Genomic DNA, 11,768 nt, shown 5'->3' on the forward strand with positions numbered 1-11,768 from the left:
GCCACTTTATTAGAAACACCAACATTGGATTCCCACTAACTGGCCACTTTATTAGAAACACCTACATTGGGTTCCTACTAACTGGCCACTTTATTAGAAACACCTACATTGGATTCCTGTACCTATACACTGTATAGGTGTAAGTGCTACACCCAGGCCCCTGTGCTGCTGCTGCTGAGATATTATTTTTGGGGAACATCAGCGAGGTGGAGCTACAGTAGGTTTGGATGCTAAATTAAATGGGTGTAGTTGCATTGTAGTCGTGGCAACCGACACCTGGTTCCATTCACCACCACTGTAAAGAACTCAGAGTCGGTAGGTTTGTCTATTCTGAAGCTCAATTTTTCACCTAAACACAAAAACAAACGAAAAAATAGACAAGTCTGGATGTGTTTATCTCAAAGACGAAATTACGAGAAGAAATTTAAAAGCGTGTTGGAGTTCCCCTTTAAGCAGGTTTCTTTAAGTAGGAGTTCTCCTGAATTAGCTGCACTGAACTGGAGCAGATCCCTGCTGTATTTTGGAGGTTTGGCACAAATTCTGACGGAATCTGCGATTTGCAGAGGAAGCATCAGCTCCGGTTTTCCATTTTTTACAGGAATCTCTTCACAGAGCGAAGAAATAAGCGAACAGCGTCTTGCTCTTGTAATATTTCTGTCTCTGAACGGGAATGAAACCCTGCTTTCCTCAATTGTTGTCCTAAACTGTGTATTTCTATTTATTACTGTTATCAGCCTGAATAACTGCATTAAAGGTCATGTAAAAACTTGCGCCGCCTCTCCTGAATGTACACGTCTCTAATCCAGCCGACACCTGCAGGAGGTTTTAGCGTCTTAATGCTGGAGCTGATTTCATTCCCCCAGGCTTGGCTGTTTCCAGAAGATGGCGCGACTCCAGAAATCATTTAACATCTGCTCATAACTGTGAAGGCGCTCAGCTTGGCGTTGACGACCACCGTCATAATCCATGTGCTTTATTAGAGAAGAGGAGGGACTGGCTCTCATACTGCTGGGCCTCGATCACCAATATTGCAACTTTACAGGAGGAGGAAAAAACCCTCTCAGCTTTCAATGGAAGTCAATGAACGTTTTGTGTTCCTCCAGGTCATTTCGGAGCATTTCTATTGGTCTGTTCGTCATGAAATTCTGGAACAGTATAAAGACCAACAGCCAGATTGAAATTATGGAGAAAAATGAAAAATGAGAAAAATCCATCCATCCATTCATATGTTCACTCATGTCCTGTCTGATCCAGATAACCATCACACACTAGCACTTCACTCAAAGGCAACCTACATAGGGACTCATCACAGCATCACAACACTCCACTATGGACCAGAGCTACTGGTTCTGTAGAGATACACAAATACACAAATATCATAGATGCGCTTTTACGAAATTCCCAATTGAGCACATATAGCATGTCTAGCACGACGGAGGGATACGTGCAGGGAGTTGTGCGACAAAAAATAGTCCTACATCCTACATTTGGTTCTCACTAACTGGCCACTTTATTAGAAACACCAACATTGGGTTCTCACTAACTGGCCACTTTATTAGAAACACCTACATTGGGTTCCCACTAACTGGCCACTTTATTAGAAACACCAACATTGGGTTCTCACTAACTGGCCACTTTATTAGAAACACCAATCTTTAGGGTTAACCTTACTAATGACTTTATTAGAAACACCTACATTGGGTTCCTACTAACTGGCCACTTTATTAGAAACACCTACATTGGGTGTACCATGAAATACCACGAAAGAACCACTATGGACCAGAGCTACTGGTTCTGTGAAATGCATGAGCGCAAAGAACCACGTGGAAAGAGCCTCAACACAAGCGATGTGAATGTTGGGGTAGAACCTGTTCAGGGTTCTGGATACCCTGCTACAAGAAAATCCATCTCAAGCTGGTGTTAGATGGTCAAGGTGCGTGGATTCCTGACCATTCTTGTTGGATGGATTAGCTGGTTTATTAGGCCAGTCTTACTGCTTGATTGGTGTGGTTAGGCTGGTTGACCACCTTGGTCATGGTTGGTCAAACCATCAGGCTCTATTAGGGACCTATGCAGTGCTGACCACAAGCTTAGCTGATCAACCAGCTTGACCAGGCTTGACCTGACCAGGCTGTTTCGGCAGCAGAGGTGCTACTCCATAAGACGAATAACTGTGGTTCCCTTTTCGGTAGAACCGTTTCCTAAAACACTTTTAATGGTTCTTTAAAGAAGCGTCTTCAAAACTGAGGTGTGTGAGGGTGAAGAACCTCCACGTAAAGGGAAAGTTCTTATAGTACTGAGGAAAGGTAAAGATCAGGGCCCACTTTTTGGTTCTCTATGTCAGCCCCTCGGTATCGCGCCCTCCCCCGGGGCGATTCCGAACCGCTGCCCATAGGCCCAAATCAGGACTTCCTCCTCGTTTGTGTTCATGTTTGATTCAGTGTGTCGATTCATGTTGATTCATGGTGTTCATGAGTTACACCTGGGATTGGGGGTATTTAAGAAGCCTCGACACCGCCATTCTGTGCCGAGAATTGTCTGGGACCTCGTCTGGGACCTCGTCTGGGACCTCGTCTGGGACCTCGTCGGGGACCTCGTCGGGGACCTCATCTGGGTGATAGCTGGTCACCCTGCTATCCACGTTTTCTGTGAGGCTCGGTCGTTTGCGGTCCGGATTCTCTGGCTACACGTCCCAGCTAGGCGACCCTCGCTCACGGCAGCGCGCTGCGGTTCCAGGTTTGGTCAGCCTATCCGTTCTTGCTCAGTAGCTCAAATCAAAATCAAATCAAATTTTATTTGTCACATACATAGTCATACACAGTATAACTTGCAGTGAAATGCTTTTATAACAGTCTGCCCACATCAAGCTATACAATAAAAAATCTACATTTAAACTTAACTAAACCTTAACTTAATGAAGTGCAAAAGTGCAAAAGAAAAAAAATAAAATAAAAATGAAGAAAATAAAAATAGAATAAGTTACATTTAAGTTAAGAATAAAATATAAAAATATGAAAATATAGAAATATAAGCAAAAAAAAAAAAAACAGAATACAAATATACAAATATATATACAGAGATGAAATAATGCGTGTCTGTGTGTGTATATATATATATATATATATATATATATATATATATATATATATATATATATATATATATATATATACACAGTCATGCCCGAAAGTATTCATACCCCTGGCAAAGTTTGACTTAAATTTACTTTTATTTAACCAGAAGTTATATTTTTGCCTTGAAACGACACAGGCATCTCCCAGGAGATAACACGATGATGTACAAGAGGCATCATTGTGGGAAAAAGTATTTCTCAGCTTTTATACACATTTGAACAAAAAGTGGCATGTCCAAAATTATTCATACCCTTTGAAAACTGTCACAGTATATGGGAAAATCCAAAGTTCTATACCATTCCAAATAGTCCAAGCTGTTTTAAAGCATCCTAATTACCCTGATTCATTGGGAACAGCTGTTTTAATCAACTCAACAGGAGAAAAACAGCAGCTCTCTGCAGTTGGTTTGTGGACAGTCATGGCTAAGACAAAGGAGCTCACTAAGGACCTGCGGCTGTGCATTGTGGCTGCTCACAAGTCAGGAAAGGGCTATAAAGCCATATCAAAATGTTTTCAAGTTCCAGTGGCTACAGTGCAAAGTATTATTAAAAAATACAAGAAGTTCCGCACTGTGGAAAATCTCAGAAGATGTGGTCGGAAGCCAAAAGTGACACCTGTGCTGGCCAGGAGAATAGTGAGAGAGGTGAAGAAAAATCCAAGGATCACCACCAAGGCCATCCTGGTGAATCTGGACTCTGCTGGTGGCGACATCTCAAGGCAGACAGTTCAACGGACACTGCACACTGCTGGGTTCCACGGACGCAGGCCAAGGAGGACACCACTTCAGAAAAGGCACACAAAAGCCCTCTTGACCTTTGCAAATGCTCATCTGGACAAAGAAGAAGACTTCTGGTGTTCTGTTTTATGGTCAGATGAAACAAAAATTGAATTGTTTGGCCACAATGATGTGTGCACCATTTGGCGTAAAAAAGGAGAAGCCTTCAACCCTAAGAACACCATCCCCACTGTCAAACATGGTGGTGGGAACCTAATGTTTTGGGGGTGTTTTTCAGCCAATGGACCAGGGAACTTGATCGCAGTAAATGGCACCATGAAAAAAGAGCAATACATCAAGATTCTCAACAACAACATCAGGCAGTCTGCAGAGAAACTTGGCCTTGGGAACCGGTGGACATTTCAGCACGACAACGACCCAAAACACACAGCCAAAGTGGTGAAGAAATGGTTAGCAGACAAAAACATTAATGTTTTGCAGTGGCCCAGCCAGAGTCCTGACTTGAATCCAATTGAGAATCTGTGGAGGGAGCTAAAGATCAGGGTGATGGCAAGGAGACCCTCGAACCTCAAAGAGTTGGAGCTCATCACTAAAGATGAATGGGCAAAAATACCAGTGGAGACATGCAAAAAGCTGGTCAGCAATTACAGGAAGCGTTTGATTGCTGTAATAGCCAATGAAGGCTTTTCTATTAATTATTGAGAAGGGTATGAATAATTTTGGACATGCCACTTTTTGTTCAAATGTGTATAAAAGCTGAGAAATATTTTTTCCCACAATGATGCCTCTTGTACATCATCGTGTTATCTCCTGGGAGATGCCTGTGTCATTTCCAGGCAAAAATATAATTTCTGGTTAAATAAAAGTAAATTTTAGTCAAACTTTGACAGTATAAACTTTGACAGTATAAATGCTTTTGGGCATGACTGTACATATGTACATATTTATCTGTATGTGAGTGTATGTGTGAGTTAAAAAGAAATATTTTCATTATTGTCCGTAGTGTGTTTTCCGTGAGCCATGGTTGTGTATTGTAGTGAGTGAGGGTCCAGTTTGTGTATGTAGATACTTTGATTTAGTGTCCTAGTCCCTGTCCCCATTCAAGGCACGGATGGCTTGTGGAAAGAAGCTCCTCCTCATTCTCTCTGTGTTAGCCTTCAGGGTTCTTAAGCGTTTCCCCGAGGGCAACAGAGAAAACAGTCCATTGTTGGGATGACTGGGGTCCTTCACAATCTTCTTGGCCTTGGTCCAACACCGCTTCTTGTAGATGGACTGCAGGTCAGGAAACTCCATCCTAGTGATTCGCTCTGCTGAACGTCTCACTCGTCGTAGCGCTTGCCTTTCCTGCTTGGTGCTGTTTCCAAACCAGACTGTGATGTTCCCCGTGAGGATGCTCTCGATGGTGCAGGAGTAGAAGGATCGTAGTACCTTGGAGGGCAGTCTGAAGTCCCTCAGTCGTCTCAGGTGGTATAGGCGCTGACGAGCCTTCTTCGTTATGGTGTTGATGTGGCAACTCCATGACAGGTCCTGAGAGATGGTCACTCCAAGGTATTTGAAGCTTCCTACCCTATCCACCGCTGTTCCACTGATGTGGACAGGTTGGTAGCTCCTCTGCTGTTTCCTGCTAAAGTCCACAATCAGCTCCTTCGTTTTGCTGGCATTTAGCTGAAGATTATTATCCCGGCACCAGTTCTCCAGGGTTCTAATCTCTTCCAGGTAGGCCTTGTGTCGTCAGCAAACTTAATGATGTTGGTGGAGCTGGAAGTGGCTTTGCAGTCTGAGGTGTACAGCGAGTACAGCAGAGGGCTAAGGACACAGCCCTGAGGGGCTTCGGTACTGAGGGTGAGGGTGGGTGAGACATGCTTGCCTACCCGAACAGCTTGTGGTCTGTTAGTCAGGAAGTTGGAGATCCAGTCACAGATGGATTGGTGGAGACCTAGATCTTCCAGCTTTGTGGTGAGTCTTGAGGGAATAATAGTGTTAAATGCTGAACTGTAGTCCACAAACAGCATTTTAACATAATTACCCCTCCCAGCATCCAGATGTGTCATCGATGTGTGGAGAAGGTGAGAGATAGCATCATCTGTGGAACGGTTTGGACGGTATGCAAACTGAAACGGGTCCAGGGTGTTGGGCAGCGTGGATGTGATGAAGTCTCTCACCAGCTTCTCGAAGCACTTCATCACGACTGATGTGAGGGCGACTGGGCGGTAGTCGTTGAGGCAGGCTGGCTGTGGTTTCTTCGGGACAGGAACGATGATGGACTGTTTGAAGCACGATGGAACAATCCCCTGCGTCAGTGAGAGATTGAAGATGTCCGTGAATACCGGGGCTAGCTGATCTGCACAGGCTTTTAGGACTCGACCACAGATGCCATCGGGTCCCGCAGCCTTCCTGGTATTCACTCTTCTGAACACCCGCCGTACATCTCTCTCTGTGATGGTGAAGGCTCTTTGTTCTCTGACGTGCTCCTCTATATCAGCTGTGCCGGTGTTACTGTAGTTAACGTTGCCGGCTGCAGCATCAAAGCGATCATAAAAGGTGTTTAGCTCGTTCGCCAGAGAACTGGGTTGAGCTGGTCCCCCAGCTCAACCCCCAGTCCCAGGTTCGTTTAGGGCTCACCCTCTTGTTGGCCACGTTCAGGTTTTTGTTTATCACTGTTGTTCATGGTTTGCTGCTTTTTTGCCTCGCTTTTTTTGGCCTAGCACGCCATGACACTCATAACATTTTTAAAGGTTCTTAAAGAATGCAACCAAACAGCAAACAAACCAAACAAACATTAAGGCAAAAAAGATTAATTAATGGTTTCCTTTTTTTAGGAACCCATATTTGTAAATGAGATGCTTGAGTATAAAAGGATAAAGGATAAAGGTGCACGTATTCGTCACTGTACAGTGTGGACTGTACAGCGAAATGTGTCCTCCGCATTTAACCCATCTGGTAGTGAACACACACTCACACACACACACACACACACACGTGTTAGGGGCAGTGAGTACACACACACACCCAGAGCGGTGGGCAGCCAACTCCAGCGCCCGGGGAGCAGAGAGGGTAAAGGGCCTTGCTCAAGGGCCCAACAGTGGCAGCTTGCCGAGCCCGGGAATCGAACCCACAACCCTGTTATCGATATCCCGGCGCTCTAACCGCTGAGCCACCACTGCCCCGTCCAAAAAAGAGTCCCGTCAAGTTTGCCCCGTCAAGTAATAAAGAGTTGTTGCAGTTCAACCTCTTAGACACTGCAGCCCAGATGTCTTCACGTTCATAGCCACAGTACTGTCAGAACATTAATCTCATAGGCCCTAAAACTGAACCCTGGGGGACTAAACTGAATTGCTACAAACTGTTGCTGCATATGGTTTAATAACAGAAGGAGAGATCCAGGGTTTAAGGGGTTAAAAAACCTTCACATAATGTAGAAATTCTAGAAAGCTGGTGTAGAGGTGTCAAGTAATCTGGCTTATCTGGCTTATATTGGCTTCCTGTAGCTGCTTCCCGCATCAGATTCAAAACCCTGACTCTGGTCTACAAAGCCAAGAATGGATCAGCCAGCCCCTCCGTATTTGATGGCAATGGTCAAAAGCCGATCCGCACCTAGAGCCCTTTGAGTTTTAAGTACGGCTCGGCTCGACCCGCCATCCCTTAAAATCTGCGGAGGACGAGCATCCAGGCTTTTTTCTGTCCTGGCACCAAAGTGGTGGAACGAGCTTTCCCTGGGTGTCCGAACGGCTGAGTCGCTCTCTGTCTTCATACCCAGACTAAAGACCCACCTCTTCAGAGAGTACTTGGACGAATAGCAGAGTGCTATGGTCACCTAACTGACTTGTGTTAGTAATGTCTAAAGCTTAGAGGTATCTTTGAACTATTAGTCTATTCTAACTAGCTGAGGTTTTTCTTGGGTAAATAGCAAGGCACTTTTGTAAGTCGCTCTGGAGAAGAGAGTCTGCTAAATGCCTTAAATGTAAATGTTATCTAAACTTTACTGGAGTAATTATTTATTTTTCAGTCAATTTTTTACTTCTACTTCTCACATTTTCCCCCAACTTTCTACTCCTTACATTTTAAAAACAGCCTCATTACTGGCATGACGTGTTAGGCCAGACCAAGATGAATGAACACTCGCAGAGATGGAGTCAAAGCAAGCCGTGTTATTGACAAAACCAGGGTAACAAAAAGGGGCAAGCGAGGCAAAACGAGCAGCATCTAATGGGTACAAAATGTAAACAAAACTCAAACGTGATAAACGAAATGGCGAGCACAACAAACCTGGGACTGGGAGGAGTCGGGAGCCGAGCAGGAGTGGAAGGGATACCCACAGGGGAGAAAACCAAAAGGGGACCAGAACTAAATCCTACAGGCAGAGCCAGGGTGATAGGGGGTTAACATAACCAGAAACTAGAGCAGAGCTCAATAAACAAATGAGGAGAGCTGGGGAACCAGCCGCTAGACCAAACGGCAAGGCCGACCTAACCTGAAATAGCAGCGCGAGCATAGGTCGCTCGCTTGGACGGGGGTAAACTGAGAATCCTGACAGGAAGCAAACGAGCCTCGCTAGTCACGTGAGTAGCAGGGAGACCTACTCTTGAACGTGGGTAAAGCACTGGAGCTGACCTGAACACACCAGAACGTGTGAGGAACCTCGGGGCGTCCTAGAGGTTCCAGGTGGTTCAATTTTCGGCAGCAAACAACGGTGTAGAGGCTCCTTAAGTACCCCCAGTCCCAGATGTAACACATGAACCAAACAATGAATGATTACAAATGAACACGAATCGACTCAAGTGAACTGAACCAAACACACATGAACACAAATGAACATGAATCGACTCAAACCAACAGAACCTAGTATGATGGTCAACCACCACCACACCATCACCAAACCAGCATATTCAAAACACAATATACTGGTTTATACTGGTCTGGTGCTGGTGTAGTACTGGTTGATCAGCATACCAGTGTTCAAAACACAATATACTGGTTTATACTGGTTTATGCTGGTGTAGTACTGGTTGACCAGCATACCAGTGTTCAAAACACAATATATACTGGTTTATACTGGTCTGGTGCTGGTGTGGTACTGGTGTGGAACTGGTTGACCAGCAAACCAGTGTTCAAAACACAACATATACTGGTTTATACTGGTCTGGTACTGGTGTAGTACTGGTGTGGAACTGGTTGACCAGCAAACCAGTGTTTAAAACACAACATATACTGGTTTATACTGCTCTGGTACTGGTGTAGTACTGGTGTGGAACTGGTTGACCAGCAAACCAGTGTTCAAAACACAACATATACTGGTTTATACTGGTCTGGTACTGGTGTAGTACTGGTGTGGAACTGGTTGACCAGCAAACCAGTGTTTAAAACACAACATATACTGGTTTATACTGGTCTGGTACTGGTGTAGTACTGGTGTGGAACTGGTTGACCAGCAAAACAGTGTTTAAAACACAATGTATACTGGTTTATACTGGTCTGGTACTGGTGTAGTACTGGTGTGGAACTGGTTGACCAGCAAACCAGTGTTTAAAACACAACATATACTGGTTTATACTGGTCTGGTACTGGTGTAGTACTGGGGTGGAACTGGTTGACCAGCAAACCAGTGTTCAAAACACTGTGAGTGAATTATGGAGGATTATAAACCAGTATCGCCTTAATCATTAGAAATTAACCCACTCCTCCACACAGACAGTGCTGCTCTGCAGGTAGAGCTCATTACCCTCATTCATTTCTGTGAAATATCTTCTCCATCTGAGTCCAAACGGAGCTTAGCGCACAGCGAGTAACAGCAGGAGGCGACTGAGGCTCATTTAAAGCTCGTAAATCCGACAGCAGACTGCTGCGCCCGTTTCCCCACCATGCAAACCCTCCAGAGTCCTGTTCAGGCTCTGAGTGAGCAGCCAGCAGGCCACAGCTTCCTGTAGCTGCCTCTTTTACCAGCCACCACGGCTCGAGCCAGGCGGCAACCCAGTGATTTAACTTTAATGGGCACAATAGAGCGGATTTTTGGAGACCTTGGTTTAACCCCTTACACTGCAAGGCCTGTATGCCTGCAAGTGTGAGCTCTTCTCAAAACGACGTGACTTATACATCAGTTTTATAGCTGCTACTCAATCATTTATAGAGTTTCTGAAAAAAAAAAATCTTTTAGTTTCCTTTGGTTTCCATTTGTGCGAGAGTCGTTTCAGCCTCTGACCTTTACAGAAATAACCAAAACATAGAGCAATTACAAAACCACTCCTTTGAGATTTGCAGAAAATATGATCCAAAAATATTGAAATGAGACTTTCACATTCTTCCCTTTACTGAAACTGCCGACCCAGACAGCCAATCACAGCCAAGGTTTGTGCCGGTTTGCTGATGGTGTGGTACTGGTTGACCAGCATACCAGTGTTGACCACATAGCATATACTGGTTTATGCTATTGTGGTGGTGGTGTAGTACTGGATGACCAGTATACCAGTGTTCAGAGCTCTGTGTATGCTGGTTTATGATGGTGTGCTGCTGGTGTGGGACTGGTTGACCAAAATACCAGTGTTCAAAACCCTACAACAGCTTCTGTACTCCAGTTTGCTGCTGGTGGGGGACTGGTTGACCAGCATACCAGCGTTCAAAACACTGGTTTATACTGCGTTGATCACATAGCATATACTGGTTTATACTGGTTTGGCGCTGGTGTAGTACTGGTTGACCATCATACCAGTGTTGATCACATAGCATATACTGGTTTATGCTATTGTGGTGCTGGTATAGTACTGGTTGACCAGCATACCAGTGTTGACCACATAGCATATACTGGTTTATACTGGTTTGGCGCTGGTGTAGTACTGGTTGACCATCATACCAGTGTTCAGAACACAACATATACTGGTTTATGCTGGTTTGCTGCTGGTCTAGTACTGGATGACCAGCATACCAGTGTTGACCACATAGCATATACTGGTTTATGCTATTGTGGTGCTGGTGTAGTACTGGATCAGCAGTATACTAGTGAAAAGCTCAGTGTATGCTGGTTTATGATGGTGTGCTGCTGGTGTGGTACTGGTTGACCACCATACCAGTGTTTAAAACTCAATGTATGCTGGTTTAGTGCTGGTGTAGTACTGGTTGACCATCATACCAGCATTTAAAACACAACATATACTGGTTTATGCTGATTTGGTGCTGGCCTGGTGCTGGTTGACCAGCATACCAGTGTCCAAATCCCTACAACAGCTGGTGCATTCCATTTTGCTGTAGTACTGGTGTAGTACTAGTTGACCAGCATACCAGCGTTCAAAACACAACATATACTGGTTTATGCTGGTTTGCTGCTGGTCTAGTACTGGATGACCAGCATACCAGTGTTGACCACATAGCATATACTGGTTTATGCTATTGTGGTGCTGGTGTAGTACTGGATCAGCAGTATACTAGTGAAAAGCTCAGTGTATGCTGGTTTATGATGGTGTGCTGCTGGTGTGGTACTGGTTGACCACCATACCAGTGTTTAAAACTCAATGTATGCTGGTTTAGTGCTGGTGTAGTACTGGTTGACCATCATACCAGCATTTAAAACACAACATATACTGGTTTATGCTGATTTGGTGCTGGCCTGGTGCTGGTTGACCAGCATACCAGTGTCCAAATCCCTACAACAGCTGGTGCATTCCATTTTGCTGTAGTACTGGTGTAGTACTAGTTGACCAGCATACCAGCGTTCAAAACACAACATATACTGGTTTATGCTGGTTTAGTGCTGGTGTAGTACTGGTGTGCGACTGGTTGACCATCATACCAGCGTTCAAAACACAACATATACTGGTTTATGCTGATTTGGTGCTGGCCTGGTGCTGGTTGACCACCATACCAGTATATAAAACCCTACAGCAGCTGGTGTATTCCAGTTTGCTGCTGGT

Source organism: Salminus brasiliensis, chromosome 2 (assembly GCF_030463535.1).
Source record: "Salminus brasiliensis chromosome 2, fSalBra1.hap2, whole genome shotgun sequence".
Classification (NCBI taxonomy): domain Eukaryota; kingdom Metazoa; phylum Chordata; class Actinopteri; order Characiformes; family Bryconidae; genus Salminus; species Salminus brasiliensis.